Here is a 23070-nt window from a genome sequence, read left to right on the forward strand (position 1 = left end):
AGCGATTCTGTCAAAGTCCAGTAGAGGTTAGATGTAGGGTCTGTGCCCACATTCTCATGGAGTCCAGTAGTAGGATTCAGTGCCTAGCTTTTTGCGACGGCCTAGATTTATTTGCCTTTTATTTCCAGCAGTTCGATTAAGGTCTGGCATCAGTGTTTTGCACATTTCTACCAGGTTCTGACCACAGGTCTGATGACTTATACAACTAGACTTCCACGGGTTGGCCACGACCTTCATGGCACCGTCAATCCAATCCAAAGAGGACAGAGAGCTGATTGACCTCCTACTCACAGCAGCGGTCAAGACGGTCCTAAACAACTGGAAGAACACGGGGAAAGCATCCTTCAAGGTTTGGTTCAACTGGATCCCCTTCCTACGCGGGGCAGACACCATAAGCTCATACCACACATCAAAAACCTGCACAAGGGGTGAAATGTGACACAGACCGCTGATAACGCCAAATACCGAGTATACGATTGCAGCACGCATGCTCTTACAAAAGGCCGTATGTAACCCAACCGGCCCATAATGTTGTCAAGCTTTCTCCCCCCTCGGGCGACCTATACTGACCTGTGTACTGTACCTTGTATATAAAACTCTTTCTCAATAAAATTCACTTGAAATAAAAAATAAAATTAAAAAAAACACTAATTTTTTTAACATATTTTAATATTCATCAATTTTTCATTTATTCACTACTTTATTTAAAATTAAACCGTTTTCTGAAATTTCTATAACAATTGTCCATTGTTTTTCATCATATTTGCTTAATCTCTCTACCTTTTATGTTCGTGATTCAACGCTACCCCATATGTACATTCTTTTTTGCTGTATAAGTTGTAAAATGTGCAAATTTCATACACATTGAAATCCTAGAAAATAGCACCCATTTCTGCATACAAAATGGCAGCAACAAGCTGTTTCTTTGGTAGAAATTGGTGAGTTTAAGGTCCTCTTAACAGAACTGGTCTTCAAGTCTGCCTTTCTACCTGGAAATTATTTTTCACAGTGCAGAATTCATAAATTGAAATGACTATGCAAATTTCAAGATAGTGGCAACAAAAACAAATTCAAAATCACTTTTCTCTTAAATTTCTAATGTGATTGACTGTACCTGTGAATTTCATGCTTGCGAGTTTAACAGCCAACCTACTTCCAAATCTCAACTCTTTAAAATCCTCTCAACACATTTCTGGGACACTAATATTTTAAAAACTACACAACAGTTTTCCACAAATTGAAAAAACTCCCTCTCTCAGCGGAGTCCTACAGTCAGTGGTGTTTGCTGTAGAAAAGACCAACATTTCTTATGGGAGCTAAATGGGAAATTGGGGCCAGATGTTCACAGAATTGATTTGGTTAAAGTGCTGTAAATCACCCATTAAGTTTTATTGAATCCATTCTTTTTTTGCTAATAGGTCAGTTCACAAAAATCTGATTTGGGTGATGGGTCAGAATTCACCCTATCTCATGAATTTTAATCAGGTAAGTCACAAATTCTGGTCAACTATTAATCAAAGCCATCACAGAGATGGAGGCCAGAAGACTATCATGTCTATGCTTGCTTTTAAATGAAGTTTAAAAAACAAATTGTTGAAAAGATGTAAAGTTTTTGTAACATTATTTAAGAGTAAGCAGTGGTCCTTGGGAAAACATTAATGTCTTGCAACCAGATTTTGGTTGCAAATCCTTAATATATCCCAAACAGAATCGATATTTAAAAAGGACTATCTAAACATGCTCCTTACAAATACTGATCTGGTATTTTCTCGTGAACACAAATATCAATTTAGTAACATGTTACAGAATTACAATTTGGGTTTCTTAAATTCCCAATATCTTTTTGCAGTCACAAACGGCCCAGTTGTGAGAATCGGGCTGTTTGCAAATGCAAAAAGCCTTTGCGCATCTTTCCCTGAATCTTTTTTGCCCCTCCTCAATTTTTTTACCTTATTAGATCTGCATGGATCTTGAAATCCTTACACATAGGTAGATATGCCATGCGAGTACCACATTTTGTGAAGACTCATCAAATACCAAAAACATTTTTTAGCAAACCATACAATGGACACAGTGGTAAAGCAGCTGAACCAAAACTACAGAGTCCCTACTACTGACTCTGTAATGCGCCATTAGTTAACTATCAATAGACAAAAACTTGAAATAGGAAAATATATAGATATAAGTAAATAAAACGTCAAGAAAGCAACTTCAGTTGTGAAGGTGATGATTCCAATGGTTTGGTGAAGTCAATATGATGTAGAAAAAAGGCATTGCAAGCAAATAAGGGAAGGGGGATTGGTGAATAAAATATCAACCGAAAGCAACTAAATGAAACAAGTATGCAATCAGGGCCTAATAGAAATAACAAACTGAGTGAATGGTAATGAATGCTTGGGAAAAGAGAAGAATAAAGAAACCTGAACAATTTGATAAATACAATTTACAGACAAGTGTAACAAGGGAGGGAGGGAGGGAGGGAGGATTGATAGATGGATGACCAACTTCATTGGGAACTGAATGCTGAAAGTCATCATTTGGCCACTTTGTTTTCAGAATGTCTTCAGGGAAGCAACTGCAAAAGTGCCAGACGCACTCGACTCTCTCACTTACTGCAACATGGGCTTTGGTTGAAAGTGGGAAGTATTTTATTTTTCTGGCTGCTCCCTTGTAAGGTAATTGCTTATGTGGATTATTGACAAGGGTTTTAATTGGAATAATAGAAAAAGGGGGAGAAAGTCGTGTATTTAAAAAAATAATAGTAGAAAACACCAAAATGAAAAAAGTGAGCAGGCAAAAAGGTGTAAGTCAAGTTTCTAGAATGCATTGAAGAAAATGAAAATAAATCAGATCAACAAGGATTAAGAAGAGACTGACGAGTAGCCAATCTTGGTTGGCAGAGAACGAGAAGCTAGGAATCTTAGATAGACTGACCAAAATCTATTTTAGATTTAGCCTGTTTTTTATGAGCTGGCTTCAGAGGTCGTCCAGTTTAAATGAGGTATACTTTTGTTCTTCAATTCTGTTCTCTTCGGTGAAGACTTCAGTGTCCTTTAAGTTGTTCCTAAATTCTCATTACTACATAGTTACTGGGAGACTTCTGTCTGCAAACATTCAACTAAGATTCATTTGGCAGGTCATGTCTTTTCATATTCTCAAGATCGCTCAATTTAACAAAATGTGGGGGCATATTATCAAGGGGGTTTATCTCCGCTTTTTTGGCTTTAAAAGCCAAGAAAGCGGAGATAAAATGATCTCCCTATTACCTAGCTATCGCTAACACCAGTTAGCGACAGTTAGTAGGAGATAGCGACCATCTTGGGCCCCACTTTGCATTTCAGTGAAATTTATCACTAATGACATGCAAAGTGGGCGTGCCAAGATGTTAGCGACTGGAAACAGTCGCTAACATCGCTATCTCCTATTACCAACTTTTGGAGATATTCGCGCTAAGCGCAAATATCTCCAAAAGCTAACACCTGCCCCTGAGCAGTTCTTAGCCATGTTATCCAATGGTAGGTGGATAACATGGCTAAGAGCATTAGCTCGGTAATGCATGAATATCGCTGACTTTTCAGCGATATTCATGCATTTCGGCCGATTTTTATCGCTTAGGAGATAAACATTGATAATAGCAAGGTTCCTAAGCGATAAAAATCGCCGCAGCACGGCAATAAAAATATTGCCGCTAAGCCAACATAGCGATAATTATCGCTAGTTGTTGGTAATATGCCCCGTGGTCCTTTCAGCCAGAGAGCGCCTTCCTACAAGTGTCTTCTCACAAAGTGCTTCTAAAGGTTTATGCTTGAAAAGACTGGGCAGGCAAATTATTTCAAATTCCGATTGCTTTGGTCTTAGATCAGCAGGTTTCGAATTTTTTTGACTATTATCCCTTCTGGTACCAAATTGTCTGGTGAGGGATCTAAATTGGCACTTGCACTGTATGTGGATTGTGTCATTTGTGACAGGAGTTTATAAAGTTATGTGTTGCAATTGAGTCCCACTCAGTACTGCGAATCTGGGAATGAGGTACACACTAATTACTTGGGCCCTTTTGTGCGATATTCCGAATTTGTGATTCGCCCAAATAGCAAATCGGTAGAAATTGCTATTTGGAAATCACAAAATAGAATGTATAAACTCCAATGTCCTAAGAGCAATTCCTGTGTATTCTCTATTAGGAAATCACAAATTAGGGAATCACAAAATTTCGATTTCCTAATCGGAAATTGTGCATTCAGATGTATAATGATGATGTCAGAGCAATAAATGGTTTTGCTTTGCACAGAAACACAGAACATGTTTTAATGTCATCCTATAAAACCGTTCACTGACTCTCTCGCATTGTCTAAAACATATACAGTGGCCAACTTGACATGGCCAAATCCTAAATGCATTCACTTTTATGAACCACGTTTAGATTTTGAAGGTATATTCAAAATTCTAAAATTTCTGGAATAAACTCTAATATGGAGTTGAATACATCGACTGAATTTCCTTCACAATAACATCCCTGTGGGGAAGGATTTTCAGCCAGTGGTTATCATTCCGTTTTTAGAGTTTCTTTCAAAAATTGGAGGAATTTGAATTGCCTCCAAACGCTAAGTGAGACCATGAGTGGGTCATTTTAGACCCAGGCAGATTGTCCACGAATATGCCAGTGGAGTGTAAGCCTCTGCCATCAAGGTGGAGGACTGTTACTCTATTGAGAGATCACTGATGCATGCTTAGAATATGTGTACTGTGTAGGTATCTGCGCAGGTTTGTGAGTGGCTGTGCTGGGCATTGGACTTTGCTGTTTCCCCTCTTCGCGGCCGGGCTTAGCTCTGCCCCCCGCCTTCATCGACCGGCCGGGCTTGGCTCCGCCGGTCCACCGCTCCTGACAACATCGCCTACACGCCCCAGGAGCCTCAGGGGCAGAACGCGCACTTCCCACGCGCCAGGAGGTGCATAAAGACTCGCCTGCTCCTTCATCCCGCAAGGACGCGCGCTGGACGCGGCGGGCTAAGCCCGGGACAAGGGCGGGACCGTCTGTGGCCGTCCGGGGCCGAAGGAGGCCGGGATGGGCCACCCCCTAAGATCCTGATCTCTATCGCAGTGTCTGGACTATAGGCGTATAAGACGTTTCTGGATCCCTAAGGTTTGAGCACATATATGTCAAGAGTAATTGTTACGTGATAAATCACAATTAAGTGCTGTCTCACATACCATGCCTACCCAAGCAGACAAAGGGGGAAATGTACTTCCTAAACATACAGGTGGGAGCCTTATGGGGACTCTAGATAATTACTTTACCCAGGCAACAGCCGCATTAGATCGAGAGATAGTAGATGCGGAAAAACGGCTCTCATTAGAAATATTCCTAAAACGATCCTCTCTGGGTCACATCAAGAGCTGTATAACCCCTGAGAACCGTTTACGCCAACGCCTTAGTGACTTGGGTTTACCGGACATAAGCATAGGGTCGGACACACAAAGTGATATCATCCTGGGGAATAGTATACAGGACACACAGAATGTTAACCTTACTGAGGAAAATGTGCCTTGTAAGACACCCCCAACAAATACACCGGCATGCCCTAGTTCCCAAACGCCTTCACGCACCACAAAAAATGGGAAACGTAAGCGGGGAGGGGGAGAACAAAAAGGCAAACGGGCAAAGGTCCCCAAACTGACATCTAAGACTGGTAAATGGGTAGGCATACACAAACAGAAAGAGCTGGTATTTTCTGACAAGAATAGGAGTGCACCCCCTCTCCAGAAAAATGGCCAACCGCAACAGACGAAACATTTACCACCCATGGTACAGGGAGAGGAAGGGCTGATTGGATGGGTGGAACAGCTTGTAAAGTCCCTAATGTTACCTCTCATCGAGAGATTGAAAATAATTAGCACAAGTGTCGCCAAACTGCAACAGGACACAGCTGAGAACACTCAACTATTACATCATTTAGTGGACATTAACAAGGCGGGAGGATTGTGTTGTATCCTCGTGCATTATCTCGAGCGCACCCGCCGCATGCATTGGAACTTGGAATCTCTGGTCGGGGATTCCGTCCTGTCCTTTGCAGCGGTTGGCGTGGGTTCCTGTGATCTCTAACTGACCAACTTAATAAACCATCTTTCATAACATTGTATCGTGTGGAGATCTTCTTCCTTACCTGGATTCATCACTGGCGACGACGAGGAAACGAACTCAGCGATTTTTGGAGCCCACAGCCCCGGTACTCCCGGATAAGATTACCGTTGCCAATCTTGAACGCGCTATCTCCACCACGCACTTTGCCGAAGCTTCCACATCCTATTATTAACATCATCCCGAAAATCCCGCATTCTCTTCGACTATGGTGAGACTTTTATCCTTTTTGCAGCGTTTTGCCTCATTCGTTTGCCATTTGAATTGACGCATGCGCCCCTCCTCGCGCTAATAACACTACAGCTCGTGCGCAGTGACCATCTCGCACATCACACTACGTCTCCAGCAATCTAGTGCATGCGCGTGCGTGCGTGTGCCCGACTTTCTTTATTTCGTCACAAAGGCAGCGCAGAGGCAGAGGCAGCGCCAGCACAAGCAAACTCCCTGTTCCACGTTCTGTCTACATCACAAAGACAGAGTCAGCATCACAAAGACAGTCTCAGCACATGAGGACTTTACTTTTTCAGATCACTTGCCTTTGTGACATCACAATACTTTTCATATAAATTCATTTTCTTTGCAAAGAAAAGAACAGCAATTGTCTTTCATTGAAGGTGTCCATTACTATTCATACCAATCTTCAAGATTATTTATGACATCATTTTGCCTCTATTAATAATTCCATATTATCAACAATGGAAAGTTTTAATGCACCACCACCTTTTCTAGCTACTCCTGGTGAACCCCCTCTGGAGTGGAAACAGTGGCGCGAAGGTTTCGAAGCTTATTTAGAAGCCATTGGTGGAGAGAATTACACTGACAAACGCAAACTCGCTATTCTCAAGCATTCGCTTGCTGCGGAGGGGAGACAAGTTCTGTCTCATCTTCCTCCTCTAACCTTGGATAATTCTTCTGAAGAAGAAACTGATGTTTACGAAAATGCTATCATGCAATTAGATAAACAATTCATCAAGAAAGTCAACGAAGTTGTAGCTCGTCACAAGTTTCTGAGCAGACAACAACTTCCCATTGAACCCATTGATTCCTTTGTCAAAGATTTGAGAATTCTCGCTGCCAAGTGTAATTATCAACAGTTTCAAGATCAAATGATCAGAGACCAGCTGGTGCACAATGTCTCCGATGTGAAACTTCAAGAGAAACTACTAGATGCAAAAGATTTGTCCCTTTCAAAAGCCCTTGATATTGCACACCGATTTGAAGATATGAAGTTAGGCATCAAGGAGCTATCCGACAAAAAACCAAAAGAATCTTCTTTAGAAAAAACCAATGTCTCAGTGGTTCAAACCGTCAAGAAGAATCCAACTGAATCTTTTTCCAACAAACCTACCTTTCCTTCTACATCATATCAAGGTCTCAAAAAAGATGTGGTTTGTTTCAAATGCGGTTTTCCTGGCCACGTTGCAACTGACAAGAGATGTCCCGCCATCGGACAATTTTGCAATTATTGCAAATCCAGAGGTCACTTTGCCAGAATGTGCAAAAGTCGCAACAGATCAAAGAACTTCTCTTCTGATTCCAGACGTCCCAGATTCTCTCAGGTTCAAGCTGTGGACAGTGATGACGACGTTTATGATGATATTTGCACCGTTTATGAAGTCGGAGAAGAGAAAAAAGACTCTCCGTACTGTATGCTTCAAATAGGGTCCAAGTCCATAAAAGTTATGGCAGATTCTGGTGCAAAGTACACATTGATTGGTGACGATGTTTTGTTAAAAGAATTTCCAGAGGTTATGTCTTTATTTCCCTCTGACATAAAACTAAGGGGTTATGGTAAAAAACCCATTGAGGTATTTGGATACTTTCATTCCACTTTATCATTTAAGGGCAAATCAATTCCTGCTAAAGTATATGTTGCCAAAGATGGGTCATGCTTATTAGGTTGGCCACAACAAAGAGAGTTAATGATGAAACTTGATCCAAATCATCCTGATCAGGTTCTGGGATATTCTGATTTTATCAATTGTGTTGATGTGCCTTCAGACAACAAATGGGAAACTGTTTTTCCGCAGGTCTTTTCCCCTAATTTGGGTTTACTTAAAAATTTTAGTCACAAAATCATTCTTAAACACAACGCTGTTCCCAAGGTACACAAAGTACGCAACATCCCTTTGGCCTTAAGAGAATCCGTTAAAAAAGAGCTTCAAAAATTATGTGACTTGGATGTAATTGAGGAAATTGAATCCTCTGAGTGGCTTTCACCTGTAGTTGTCGCCCATAAACCCAATGGGAAAATTCGTCTTTGTGTGGATATGCGCGATCTGAACTCCAATGTGTGGGTTGATAGACATCCTCTACCTAACATCGGAGAGATGTTCTCTAAGCTGAAGGATGCATCTATCTTCACCACATTGGATTTGTCTAACGCATATCACCAGATAGCCCTTCATGAAGACAGTAAACATCTGACATCGTTTATTACCACTGAGGGTGCTTACAGGTACAAGAGAATGCCTTTTGGCTTAGTGTCTGCATCCTCAGTGTTTCAGCGGGTCATGCACAAAATGTTCAAAAATGTTCCTAATGTATTATATTTTCAGGACGACATATTAGTTTTCGGCAAAGATGAATGTGAACACTCTGAAATTCTATTTAAGGTTTTGTCCATTCTTCAAGACAATGGTCTTACCCTCACCAAGGAAAAGTGTAAATTTGAAAAAGCTTCAGTAGACTATCTAGGTCATTCCATCAGTAAAGAGGGTATTTCCCCCAAGTTGAGTTTAGTCAAAGCCATTGAGAATGCTCCCGAACCAACCAACAAGGATCAGCTCAGATCCTTTCTCGGTTTAGCCGAGTATTATGCGAAATTCATTCCTTCCTTCTCAGATAAAACTTCGCACTTACGAAAGTTAATGAAAAACCAACAACAATTCATTTGGGATGACAATTGCAAAACTCAATTTAATTTTGTAAAGAAAGGTATTGTTTCCGCTCCTGCCTTATCACCTTTTGACACCAATTGTAAATCATTTATCGTCACTGACGCAAGCAACGTTGGCCTTGGTGCGGTGCTGATGCAGAAGCAAAACACTGGTTTTGTCACCGTTGCTTTTGCATCGAGACCGTTACGCGGCGCAGAAACAAAATATTCCACTTTAGAAAAAGAAACATTGGCTTGTTGGTGGGGAATTGAATATTTTCGCAGATATGTATATGGTACTGATTTTATTGTGCGCTCTGATCATCGACCCCTTGTTGATCTTTTTACGACCAAAGGATGTGGCAAAGCCACCTCCAGGATTGCGAGATGGCAGTATAAATTACAAGATTTTCATTTGTCAGTCGAATATATTCCTGGTGCCAAAAATGTCCTTGCCGACTTCCTCTCAAGGTTACCCATTGAAGATGATAATTGTGTTGCCCCTGATGATGACCCTGATAAGGTTGTGTCAATCTGTGAAGTTTCCAATGGTTGCATCCGAGAAAATGATTGGACACTGGCTTGTCGTGATGATCGGGATTACTTAGATGTGTTGTCTTTTGTCAAAAATGGTTGGCCTTCAAAGAACAGTTTATCTTCTAGCATTTTGCCCTACTTTCATGTTGCACAAGAGCTTTCTGTCCAGGGAGAAACTTTGTGAAATCCTTTTGTTGTAACCATGGCATTTTACACAAGCGCTCCTCCGTGTATTATCCTCAGGGTAACAGGATGGTTGAAAGGTGGATTAGAGTGCTCAAAGAAGGTTTGCAACTTGCTGTATGCAATGGTGAGAGTTGCTATGATGCAGTTAGGAAACTCTTGTGGAGTTATAGGAATACTCCAAAATCCGTGGGTGATTTATCTCCTTTCGAAAAAATGCGAGGAAGAAAGGGTGTGTGTAACATGAGTCAGCCCTTGATGAGGGATCTTGTCGATGGTAAGTTCAGGAAACATGATTCTCCTGTGAAGTTTAATAATTCCAACAATCCCTGCATGGTTGGTGATTGGGTACGTGTGAGGAAGTCTGGTTTTATTAGATCAGACATATCACATTTCTCCGACCCTATGCTGGTTGTTAGAGTGGGCAGGCAAGTTGTAGAACTGTCAGACGGTAATATTTGGAGTCTCTCCAAAGTTGTTAAGGTTCCGTCTTTGTGTATGAGACCGTCCCCTTCTAGTGGTTCTTCTTCTCCCAATTTGTCTGGAACCTCTCACTCCTATAACAAATGCCACCTACCTTCAACTCCTCACCTGCAAATACCTGTTCCCATTTCCTCCCGCAAATTGAATACTCCCCGCCTAAAGAAACCTCCCGTGTGGCACAAAGATTACAATGTTGGAAAATAAGTTTTCTCCATATCGAACTGTAATGTTGTTTTAGTCCTTACATTAGTTGTATGCATTTTGTGTCGTTATGTTTTCTTTTTCTTTTCTAGTAAGGAGGATGTGTTGTATCCTCGTGCATTATCTCGAGCGCACCCGCCGCATGCATTGGAACTTGGAATCTCTGGTCGGGGATTCCGTCCTTTCCTTTGCAGCGGTTGGCGTGGGTTCCTGTGATCTCTAACTGACCAACTTAATAAACCATCTTTCATAACATTGTATCGTGTGGAGATCTTCTTCCTTACCTGGATTCATCAGATATGTTTCACATCCAGGCAAACGGCCCATTTTAAACCAACCCCCGCACCCATCCCCACTCAATCTGCAATACCACTAGAAAAAAGAATTTCCATTTATAATGATAAAAGTCCACCTATCATAAAGGACAGCTGCCAGAGTACGGAGGGCAGTAGCAGCACTACGAGGATTTCCCAAACACATCGGGACAAGGGTTAACAACCAGCCAAAATGTCTAATGGACAGACACAGATTAAAATACCAGTCCAGGGGATGGGTAATTGCACATTTTTAGATCTTCCCCCGCAAAGCACTCCCCTAGTGATCGTTCTGGGGAATGTCCCCCCTCTCCGCCAAGGAGAAAGAGAGGACTTCTCCCAGATTAAAAACAAGGTCACATACTGGCTCTCTCGAAACATCGTAGGAGGCAATAGGGCAGCACATAACATAATCATGGCTCGTCGAGTTACCTGGGTGGGTCAATCCAGAAAAACTAGAAAAAGAGATTGCATTGTGGTAAATTTTAACAGCCCAATCCCAGTTGAGATGATACTCAGGGAGGCGGAGGGCGGCCCCCTGCAGGGAGGGCAGGGACTAGAAATATTGCCTCTAGGATTTTTTTATAGACCAGAGCAGCAGGGTGCCTCAAGTCACTATATCAACAGAAATAGGATGACCACTAACAATCGGATATTTCCCAGAAGGACAGAAGGGTGGGAAAAAATCCCTTGAGATTCAATGCAGCCCAGATGAGGGGGGGGGGGGTCAGGTTATCTATCAGACATAGAGGTCACAAACAGATTCAATGCCCTATCGGGTCTCAACGACTGCGACTGACTGGGGGGAAACTCTTCTAGTTACCCCCGTCAAGCTGGCTCTTACACCTTCCCTGTATACACTTTCGTACCGGTACTTTCAGAGAGTGTTTCTGACAATTTTACCCCCGGCACCCCCTCTAGTTTCCCATCACAAGTTATCTCTAACGCCTATCCTGTATACCCTCCAACACCGGATAGTCCAGAGAGCGATCTTAATAACGTTACCCCTCACATCCCCACTGATACCGCACTGTTAGCAGTTAAAGGACCCAGTGGGGTAACCCACCATACACCAACCCAACTCGATCTATCTAGACAGTTTGGCAGGGTGACTGGAGAGGCTAACAAAGAATTTAACATTCTTTCCTGGAATATTGCCGGGTTGACAGGTAAAGTTCAAGACCCCATATGGGTGCAGTTTGTAAGCTCATACTCCATCATCTGCCTTCAAGAGACATGGTCCACTAACAGTAACCTGTCACTGGTGGGGTACAAATCATTCTCTGTTCCCGCGAAAAGCTCAAACAGTGGCCGTGCATCGGGTGGACTAGTTATCTTTACCTCCCTGGCACTAGGATGTAGTATCAGGGCTTTTTTCTCAGGCTATGGAAACATCCAGGCCATCATCCTGGGGAAAAAAGAAAGCAGCCTGTGCGTGATAAATTTTTATAATGCAACCAATCAGGGTGAGGGCTGTAGGATCACAGAACCACACAATTTTATCACACAATGTCGCGGCCCAACTAGAAGGAATCTGCTATTAGCAGGTGACTTCAATGTACACCCTTGCGGCGACCCACTGCTAAATACCTTAGCGACCATGGGTTGCCAGCAGTCAACGGGGTTACATTTTGAACATACAAAACAGGGAAAGGAGTTGAACCATATCTTAGAGGAGCAAGATCTTCTGTTCACTATGAGCAATGCACCACCTTTATCGACACAAAAGGATCCTACGTTCAAGGGTAGAAGCTCAGGGAGTTTCATAGATTTTATCTTAGTTTCTAGAGCTATTATGAGCCTCCTCCTGGCCTTCTGTATAACACCCAGCGCACATAGTGACCACAACCCAGTCTGCATCCTATTAGGAGGAAATATCATGAAGAAAAGGGAAAAAATCGTGGGAAATAACACGCTGCAACCGGTAAATGGAGGACGACGTATCAAGTGGAACCAGGTCACTCCGCCTGATTTCCTTGAGAGCCTCAAAAAAAAATGTGCCATTGAGTTGTCAATCTGCACCAGCACAGAACCAGTGGGTGAAGGAGTCCTTAAAGCCTTTGACAGCATAGCCATACATGTAGGAAAGAAACTACAGGCCCCTAAAAGGAAACCCGCATCCGGAGACCCCAAATGGTTCTGTCATAATTGCTCCAAGGCATCCAGAGAACTAAAAAAGGCCCTCAAAATAAATCCCCGGGATAGATGTAGGATCCGCTCACTCCGTTTTACCTATAAAAGTGTACTGGCTAATAGGAAAAAGGAACTGAAAAATGATCTCTGGAAGGAACTTCTGGATCCTGCCACCCTGGGTAGCTCCTCTAGATTCTGGTCCACAATTAATCGCTCACCCTTATTAATGACAGGGACGAATGAGGTGGGATCAAATATCACAGAGGACGAGTGGGTGTCCCATTTTGCTACAATCTTCAAAGACACTGTGCTATGCCCTGATCTACCAACAGTGGAGATGGTAGTGGCCTCTACGACATTTTCAGTTGCGGAAACGATAGAGGGAATCAATAATCTCTCGAACAAGAAGGCCCCTGACCCAGATGGTATCCCCCCTGATCTTTTTAAATTCAGTCCCCAATTCTGGGCCCCAATTTTAACAGCAGTGGGAAACGCCGCAGCGGAAAAGGGTTGCCCATCCTCATGGGGTCTATCAACAATTGTACCAGTGGTTAAGAAGGGAGATCGAAACAGCACCCTAAATTATAGGCCCATCTCCTTGATTGGCTCTATCGTAAAAGTCCTAGGGGGTGTTATACTCAAGAGGCTGACCTCGTGGGCAGAGGAGAAGCAGATAATTTCAGACGCCCAGTACGGGTTCCGGACTGGGCATTCGACCGTGGCACAATGCCTAAACCTTTATTTGATATTGGGCAAATACATCCTTGCACGTACCGGGACTATCTACATGGCCTTCATGGACCTTTCCTCTGCTTTTGACTGTGTCAACCGGGGAAAGCTGTGGCAGTCCATGGAGGCCATGGGGGTAGAGCAAAAACTGGTGAACTTTTTAAAAGATCTTCACAGAGACACAAGGGCAAACGTAAGATAAACAATGGACCTCAAGGTAACAAAGAATTTTAGAACAAGTAGGGGTGTCAGGCAGGGGTGCATCCTAGCACCCTTTCTTTTTAACCTATACATAAATGACCTTGAAGAGACATTGGTAGACACAGGGGCGGATTATCCTTATGTGGGCCGTCGGGGACAGCCCATCCAGCTTTATGCTGACGACGCCGTCCTCCTGGCCCGCACCCCGAAAGGGTTACAAACTTTACTTGACACATTCCACGGGTTTATGGCCAGCCGCGACCTATCCATAAACAATACAAAATCTTATGTGATGCAGATGGGGAAACTAGGGGAAAAAAGCACAATTTTAGAGTTAACGGCACCACGGTGCCTAGGTGTACCACTTTCTCCTATCTCGGTGTCTTTTTTGATCACCAGTTGAATTGGGCCCCACTCCTGAACAAAAAGAGGGGAGAAGTTATAAGGGCTAACGCTGCACTATTCGACTTTGCCGCGAAAATGGGCAATAGACCTGTGGGAGCCATGCTGAAGGTTTACCGTGCAAAAAGCATTGCGATTGCCTCCTACGGAAGCGAGTTATGGGGTTACTGTAACCTTGAGGGACTACAGGTGGTTGAAAATAAAATTTTAAAACAGCTCCTGTGTGTCCCACAGGGGACTTCGAACATGTCTGTGCACGAAGAGACTGGTCAGCCTTTTATCAGCGACACCTTGTCTTTGCGACCTCTCATCTTTTGGCTACAATGTTGGCTCAACAAGCAGCTTAGTTTAACGCACAGTCTTCTAAAAGAGACAATGAGCCTAGACCGTATGACCAAGATCCCCTGGCTGAAGTATTTAAAAAACAGATTTGGGAATGAGGGGCGTCTGGACTTGTTTTTAAACACGGAAGGTATTACCATAAGTGACGTTGTGTACATCAAAAAGTCTTTCACCACACGAAAAGTAATGGAAAGGCAGGAAAAGGACATGACAAAGTACAATGCGCGTCTACATATGATGCTTAAAACCCAGCCCGTGGAGGAACCTTACCTCCTATTGCCATTAACAGCGTATGAGCGCTTCTTATTAACTAGGTTTAGGTTCAACTTGTTTCATATTTTAATAGCAGTGCCAAGGGGAAGTCATAGAGGAACAGTACTAGAACCCTGCGGCTGCGAGAGGTTGTCTCCGCAGGATTTGCTGCATTTTATGTTTTTTTATAAATATTATGAATTCCCCAGAGCTTTTTTCCTTAAGCCTATTTTAAAAGGAACGCTCTTTGTACAAGCACGCCCCGCACTCCTTTACTTACAACTGTTACAATTAGATTGTATACCCCATGTGATCGTTTTTTTAAAAAGTGCAATGAATTACAGAAAATGTCTGGCTGTATAGAACTGAATGTTGCCTTTTATAATGTGAAATAGATGGATTTTCCTTTTAACGTCAGGCTATACCTGTTTTAATCAATATAGATTTTAACTTGTCGTTCTTTTTAACCAACCATAAACATATAATGTATTATGCACTTTTATGGTTTTGTGGGAAAAAAAACGAATAAAGTACTTTTGACATTGAAATTGAGTGGGAACTATGATTAAAAAGTCTGCAAACTTCTTTACTTAGAGAAAACAACCTCCCAAAGTGAGATGTTTTTATCCACAAAAATAAATGACCCGACTCACTTTTTAGGTCTCGCCTGTCGATGCGCATGCGCATCGAGCAAGCGAGACTATAGGGGCTCATCTACTCTTTATCTAACTTGCAAGGAATCGTGGCGATTCCTTGCAGTGCCCGTGACTTTTAAGCTCAATGCGCATGTGCATTGAGCTTAAAAGCGCGTGCACAGCCGCCCGCATTCCTCCGACACCTTTGAAGTGAAGCTTAGCTTCACTTCAAAGGCCCGGCTTCTTCACACCCACATGCCGCTCTGCCCCGCTCCGCCCCCTCCCCTGAGTCATCCTGCCTGCCCCTTCCCGCCGTGTCGCATTTCTCCTCCCCCCTCCCCTCTCTTCCCTCCGTCTTGGTTCTTTTGTCGATGTTCTTGTTGTCCATTGTTATACAACCCAAATAGTCCAAATTAATTTGCCCTTTTTTTAACGCCTGGGTATGTTCATAAAAACAGGCTCAGATATGGTTCGCCTTTAAGTCGAGGTGAATAACATTCTCCGCTAGACACGGTTTATGACTGGCTTTCTTCAGGACGCAGCTTCCGGGTGAACACACGCTCTCAGACTGTACTTGTTTCGTTCACACATTCTCCGCTAGACACGGTTTATGACTGGCTTTCTTCAGGACGCAGCTTCCGGGTGAACACACGCTCTCAGACTGTACTTGTTTCGTTCACGGTGCTCAATTGTATTTGTTCGAATTGTACAAACCGTATATATGTGTTTTGGCTGCCATCCTTCTGATTCGAGGGCAGAGATTAGGAGGCAGGCACAACGTGAACCTTTTAAAACATAACCTTTTGAGGCCCGGACGGGGTTCGAACCCGTGATCTTCGGTTTACGAGACCGACGCCTTACCACTTGGCCACCGCGCCGCAGTTATTTCAAAGCATGACTAGCTGTGTGACGTATAGTAGCTTTGGTGCTTCATGTGCATATGTTCATACTGTTTATTTTTTTGGGGTTGGTTCAGGGTCATTTGCAGTCGTTCTTAACTTCTTGCCAGAGGTCATTTGCCTCAAACTTCTCCGTTTCACTCTGTATTTCGCGAGAGTGTTTGATTTCAGCCGATTCACGATTACATTGAGACTTCTTGCGTAACTACTACATGGATTCAGGAGGGAGACTCTCCATTTTTAAAGCCAACAATTGATTAGTTTTGTCTGTCGCCAAAAATTGATTAGTTTTGTCTGTCTCCCGCCTGAAATTGCGTCGTCTCCAATTAGAATCCAATGATGGAAATACATTTCCCCGATAACTTTTTTAAAGCTCCCACTTTACCCATTTAAAATGTTGGCATGTATTCACCGGTGTCCTTTCTCTAACGTCAAAAAATTGGAAACAAAAATCGTTAGCTGTATTTTGATCTGGTTCGTAAAGGAACACAGTAGTTCGTTTTTGAGTAATCCAGTTGCCTAACAATGGCCCCCATGATGCGGGGGCGAACTCCAGGGGGGCCTGAACTGTGCACGGAAGGGCCTGAGAGCTCGTGACTTGTTCCAGAGCATGGGGGGTGGGGGTGTGGCTCAATGTATTTTGTAGGGAGGGGCAAGTTTCTTTCGCCACTAGAGTAATCAGATTGGATTTTCAAATCCCCTCACTAGAATGTACTGTTTTTAGCAAAGAAATCCAAACGGAAAAGTCTTCTGCCAGTGTTTGTCACCTCTTTCAAAAGGGTCTGAAGGTCGACTGAAAGCGCTACTTCAAAGTCTCATTGATGGCACGTGTTTGAATAATGATTATGCAAACACGCCTTTTGAAGTGGCGAATTGAAACAAAAACATCGTCAAAATCAATAGGTTCAGCTGTGGTGGTGTAGTCCATCTTTTGGGGCCTTGTCAGACCTTGTTGCAGTGGTGACCTCCCACCAAATCCTTCTCAGCTGTGGTGGTGTATTCATCCTTTGGGTCCTTGTCAGTTCTCATTTTGCAAGGCATGGCCATTGCGAGACCTATTGCATTGCCCTAACTCACACTCACCCTCACTCACCCTCACCCTCACTCACCCTCACTCACCCTCACTCTCACTCACCCTCACTCACCCTCACTCTCACTCACCCTCAACCCCTCACTCACCCTCACTCACTCACCCTCACTCACCCTCACCCACCCTCACCCACCCTCACCCTCACTCACCCTCACTCTCACTCACCCTCACTCACCCTCACCCTCACTCACCCTCAACCCCTCACCCTCACACAGTGCAATAGGTCTCGGAGCATTTGAGTTAGAGCTTTTAGATTTGTTTATGGCTTTTTTTCTTTGTAATTCTTTAGCATTGCCTACAGGAAACAAAAATGCTAAAGATTTAAAAAAAAAAAACCCATAAACAATTCTAAAAGCACTAACTCTAATGCTGCGAGACCTATTGCATTTCCAATGCTTGTTACATTTTCCCTGCATGGGTGCCACACATGGTAGACATGGGCAGGAACAATCAATGAGAGCCTCCTCGTCCAGATTAGGGTGCAGCAACCATCACTATCACCAGTAGGAGTCAGGGGTTACAATTGGTGGAACCCGTTGAGGCTATCCTGACAGTAACCTAGTAGGTTTCCACCCCTGTTTTGGAGGGTGGAAGGGCTTCACCTTCTCGCCTTTCTCTTGATCCTTCAAACGCTAAAAAAGTCCATATGTCTCTCATTCTGCCTGTGACAGCCATGTCCTAACAGCTACACCATTTTGTCAGAGTCTCATATCACAGATGAGCCATCATAGTCAGCCTGGGAAGCTAGGCATAGAGGGTTTCTCATCATAAACAGTGGTATAGCTTCGACTTTCGGGGTTGTATGATCTAGCAATAAATTGGCCGTTTTAGCGGCATACTCTACTTACGACCTCAGTACAAATTGCTCACTATTCTATTAGCCCATCAGAAATAAAATCCGCACTGAAAAAAGTCTTGATATATTCCAATCTCAAATAATAAGCTATCTGTTAAAATGTGTAATACCTACTACTGTGCAAGTGTGTATTTGCCAGCGTGTGTGGTTTTCTTTATTTGGGGCATGAGAGGAATAAGGGGTAATGTGTAGGCAGCCACAAAAGTTATTTGCTAGAAGATGCTTGCAAGGCCAGATCTATGGGGCTGCAGTGTCTGCTTTGCTATCCTTGAAGTCTCAATGGCTTCAGGACATCAGTGCTGTCTCTGTCCTCACTGAGACTCCAGGCAGCAGCAGTCCCACATGCTTAGTATGGGAAAGGAATCACTTGGGAGCGAACACGGTGGTGATGCATTGGCAATGGTGCTTTATATAGGTGGTATTCTGGGAAGTGGCATTGGTTGGTCGCAGCTCAGGATGGAGCAGGTCACTTCTTCCTTCTTCTGGGTACTCGGATCGTATCCAATCGCAAATAAGAGACATTCTCTCATTTAAACTGGAATCCATTTACAAGAAATCAACATCTAAGTACCCTCAGGTATCACAACTAATTAACAATTTAACACCTAAACCAGAAGCCTTAATTGCTACCAGAAAGTCATCCCTCTACCAATCGGTAAGGAATTCAGGGGGCAGCTTTTCATGACACCTTCAGGCCAATAGTTAGGAGGGAACATGTTCATTCCTTAACCATAATGCACTGCACTTCTCCTCCAGACTGTTATTTGCCCCCATTCATTGTATCAATGCACCATCTCAACTGACTCATGCACTTACAAATGTGTCATCCCTGAGCATCAACCCTTACACATTTAACCCACTCCACCTCATCAATACCCTACTGACCACCCTACAAAGAAACCTAATTAACGCGGAAGTGGAAGAGGTGTAGCGCAGCGGGCAGGGCTACTGACACTGGAAGCTGGGGATCACGGTTCAATCCCTGGCTCCGGTGGCAGGGGTCTGCCCAGCACCATATGACTCTGGGCAACAGCTCGCTTAATCTTCCCGACGGCCCCCAGCGCCTTGACACCTTCGGGTCATTGTTCGCACTTTACTAATACTGGACCATTACATTTACATGCTTTTTGCCCTTCATGCTCATTAAAGCTCTTTTGCAGCCATGTACGCCACAGGCAATCTCATCATCACAAACACCATTGGCGGCACTTTTCTTACGGGTACTTGTTCGCGATATGCACCATGCACACCTTGCAAGTCCTAGCCCCAAAGGTTGCGTTCTGAATGTCGTCAATCAATGCCAAATAGTACAGAGCTTTGTAGTTCTCCATTGGTCATGGATGAAATGCAACCTTTTGCAACAACGAATCTTCAACGCCTCTAAACTCTTCTCCTGTCATCTACCTCTATCCGCCACACGCACTAACACAATCCAGTTAATCTATTGTGCTCAAACCCTGTCTTAACCAGAGATTTCTTCTTCACCATAGTCAGCTTCGTGAACAAAATCTCCCTTGGCTACTACAGGGTTTCTGTGAATTCATCCACCAATACCATGAAAAATACTCTCTTCGACCTGATTAGCGCTGACGACATCGCTCTTTTCAGAAGACCTACCTATAGTGAATGTGACACCCTGGGCTTCCTATGCAGTTCCAAGAACAACTTCACCTGAAACCAACATTTCGTACACTGGACGTACCTTGTTGTGATTACCTGGGAACTCCTACACACATCTCACATCAAGGTGAGTCAAAGCCAAGATCTAAAACATGTAATATTAAATTGCCCCGGACCGCTTCTCTATCGCCGTAAATTATTGAGACCCCTGTTCATGAAATATCAGGCCCAAACATCTGATGAACTTTTATATGTATTATTCTCTCCACCTTTTAAAATATTTTTTACACTTGCATAGAATAAGATGTTCAAGCTATTTATTAATGTTCTGATGTTGCTTCTTCTAATGAAATGGGTGAACTGCCCAATTTTTTTAATCCTTCCTATGTTTTTTTTTAATAATGTTGTAAACAACAGTTTCATCTCTGATAATTGCATCTTTTTGGTCTCGTGTCCCTCAAATGAGTTCCAAATTTTGAAATAAAATACGTGTAACTTGTAACTGGAGTCAAAGCCATTAAACACGGTGACCCGTTAAACAGGTATTTAGACGTATCCTGTACGTAACAATCTGACACCCCTTGTATCACCTCTGAACCAAAAACTGACATGGAGACTGCACTGTTTATTTAACTAAGCCCTTCTGTTGATATTAATGCCCACGTTGCACTCAGCTCTACTTCATGTATGCCAAACCCTCTGCATTACAGTACAGCCAAGTAAGAATCAACAACAAATAAGCTATCAAATGCCAGGAGATTGAAGGGTGGCAAACAGATATACAACAAGGCCAGCAACAATTGGCAAGCAGATCATCACCGGACTATCACCAGAAAAAGAGCACTCTTCAAAGTGTTCACACTGTATGCAGTGCACTGGATCTTCCAACTCAGTAGAAATGTACCTCGATTGATAACTTTCCAAATGATCGAAGCGGTCTATTTTTAACCCTCTTTTCAATGACAATATTGCACGATTCCTTCAGCATGAAGATGTTATCCATTTATTATGGTGGAGAAAATCTTTGGTGAGGCACGGATGCATCTTTTTAACGTCATCTGATGCATCTTTTTAACGTCATCAAAAAGTCCCCTGCTTGAGGTTGCTTCCTGGATGTCCTCAAGATAGTTCAGAGCATCCTTCTATTTTCTCCAAAGTTGCTGAATCTGATGATTGAGCATGAATATTGATGCATGCCCATCTTCAAATTCAGTTTACATTTCCACATCATCAGTTTAAAATCCCAATTTGTTTAAATTGCTGGAATGTGACATGGGGCCAGATGTATCACAAAAGCATTTTGCGATTCTCAAATAGCGATTTTTTACCACATCGCTATTTGGTAATCATAAAATGCCATGTATGTAGGAATCACCAAAGATTTTATGATTCCTTAATATTACCTAATAGCGATTCGGTAAATAGTGAATTGCTATTAGGTAATATTACTCCATTCATTCTTATGGGTCAAATGGTTTTGAATTAGCTTATTTGCTATTACCGAATTGGTAATCGCAACTTAGCTAACACAAAGCCAAGGGTGCCCAAGGGCCTAAGGCCCCCCTGAAGCACCCCAAAAAATGAACCTGTGCACATGTAAAGCACACACATGGCCATAGCTACATGGCACTTTGAAAAATGGAGTTTTGTGCATTTTTCAAAGTTTACACATGATTACCATCAACTTGAAGTTGATGGTAATAACTGCCGCCTCCCTCACCTTTCACGTTATTTAGCAGTGCATCTCATGGTTGGGAGCAGGAGTTTACAAGCCCAAATTAGGAATCACCCTTTTACTGCTGCTAGTTAACCACTGTCTGTAGTAAATCAAAGTGTGTTTCGTGTGAAGCTTTAAATAACATTTATAATAAAGGCTATGACTGTGCAGAAAGTACCTAAGCAGAGAAAAATAGATTATTTGTCATTTACTCCTAAACCAATTTGTCTCCTTCATACAAAGAGGGCCAACATTGCACTACACGAAAAAGCCACTAAGTTGGGACACCAGCCCTCAAACTCAGTGTAGTGCCAAGGGAACAAAAACCATGGACCCCACTTAAAGTTTGGTCGTAATTGGAAATCTTCAGGGCGTAAATATTAGAGTTGGAGGAGAATCCACTAAAGGACAAATACAGCCCTTGGATTATCCTCTGGATTTAGCATTTTCCTCCAAGCTCTAAATCTGGCATTTTCAGAAGAGCCTGCGTTAGAGGAGATCAGTAATATATAAACCTACAAAAAACAATAGCAACATAATGTATGAGCCTGGGAGCATATAACCCTACAAAAAGCAACACTATCGTAATTTCCTCTATAAGTATCATTTTCTGCAGAGGGTACTCTCCAGAGGGAAATACCACGGCTGTCTACTGGTAAAACTTTTCCTCCATCAGAGAATCTGCCACTGGAAATTAACCTTATCTAGCAAATTATATAGTCACAGTTTTTGGAAGATTACACTTCCCCATATCAGCTCTTAATACTTTCCCATAAGTGGCCTGTTGGCAGCCATCTGGCATTTTATGAATATCAACAAAGAAAATAAACACAGAGGCACACTAATTCTGACAAGGAACAAACCTGTGTATAGTTGTATTACATTTAACTATGCTTAATTTGTAGAAGAAAGAGTTGGTAGTCTCAACATCACTTCGTGTCTCTTTAATCACCTCACAGACACTCCCTGGCCCTTTATCTTACTCTTGCTGGTTCCTGCTTTCTCCGTTTGCTTTTCTGTCTTTCCCTTCTTCCTATTTCCAATCTGAGGGTCCGATTCACAAACAACCTCTGCACTCATGGTGGAGGCTCTACAGTCATGGTGGGATCTCCACACTTGTGGCGGGATCCCCGCACTACAGTTTCTCATTGTGGAGATCATGTGATGAGTGTGACAATCCCACCTCGACTGTGGAACCTCCGCCAGTAGTGCGGAGATCCCCCAACATGATTGTGGAGTCTCCATCACGAGTGCTGAGATCCCACCACGCTTGTAGAGCCTCCGCCACGAGTGCGGAGATCCCTCCATGACTGTGGAGCATCCGTCACAAGTGCAGAGATCCCACCACAGTTGTGGAGCCTCCCCCATGAGTGCGGTGATCCCATCACAACTGTGGAATCTCCTCCATGAGTGTGGAGGCTCTTTGTGAACATGGCCTTGTGTGTTTTTCCCACTATTGTTC

At 43.0% G+C, this 23070-nt stretch overlaps 1 non-coding gene across 1 annotated transcript; it reads right to left on the reverse strand.

Moving 5' to 3' along the window:
- Positions 1-16232: 16232 nt before the first annotated feature.
- On the reverse strand, positions 16233-16304 carry TRNAT-CGU (transfer RNA threonine (anticodon CGU)). The gene has a single exon. It is a non-coding gene; the product is annotated as a tRNA-Thr (tRNA).
- Positions 16305-23070: the final 6766 nt, after the last annotated feature.

This window comes from Lissotriton helveticus, chromosome 7 (assembly GCF_964261635.1).
Source record: "Lissotriton helveticus chromosome 7, aLisHel1.1, whole genome shotgun sequence".
NCBI classification, from domain to species: domain Eukaryota; kingdom Metazoa; phylum Chordata; class Amphibia; order Caudata; family Salamandridae; genus Lissotriton; species Lissotriton helveticus.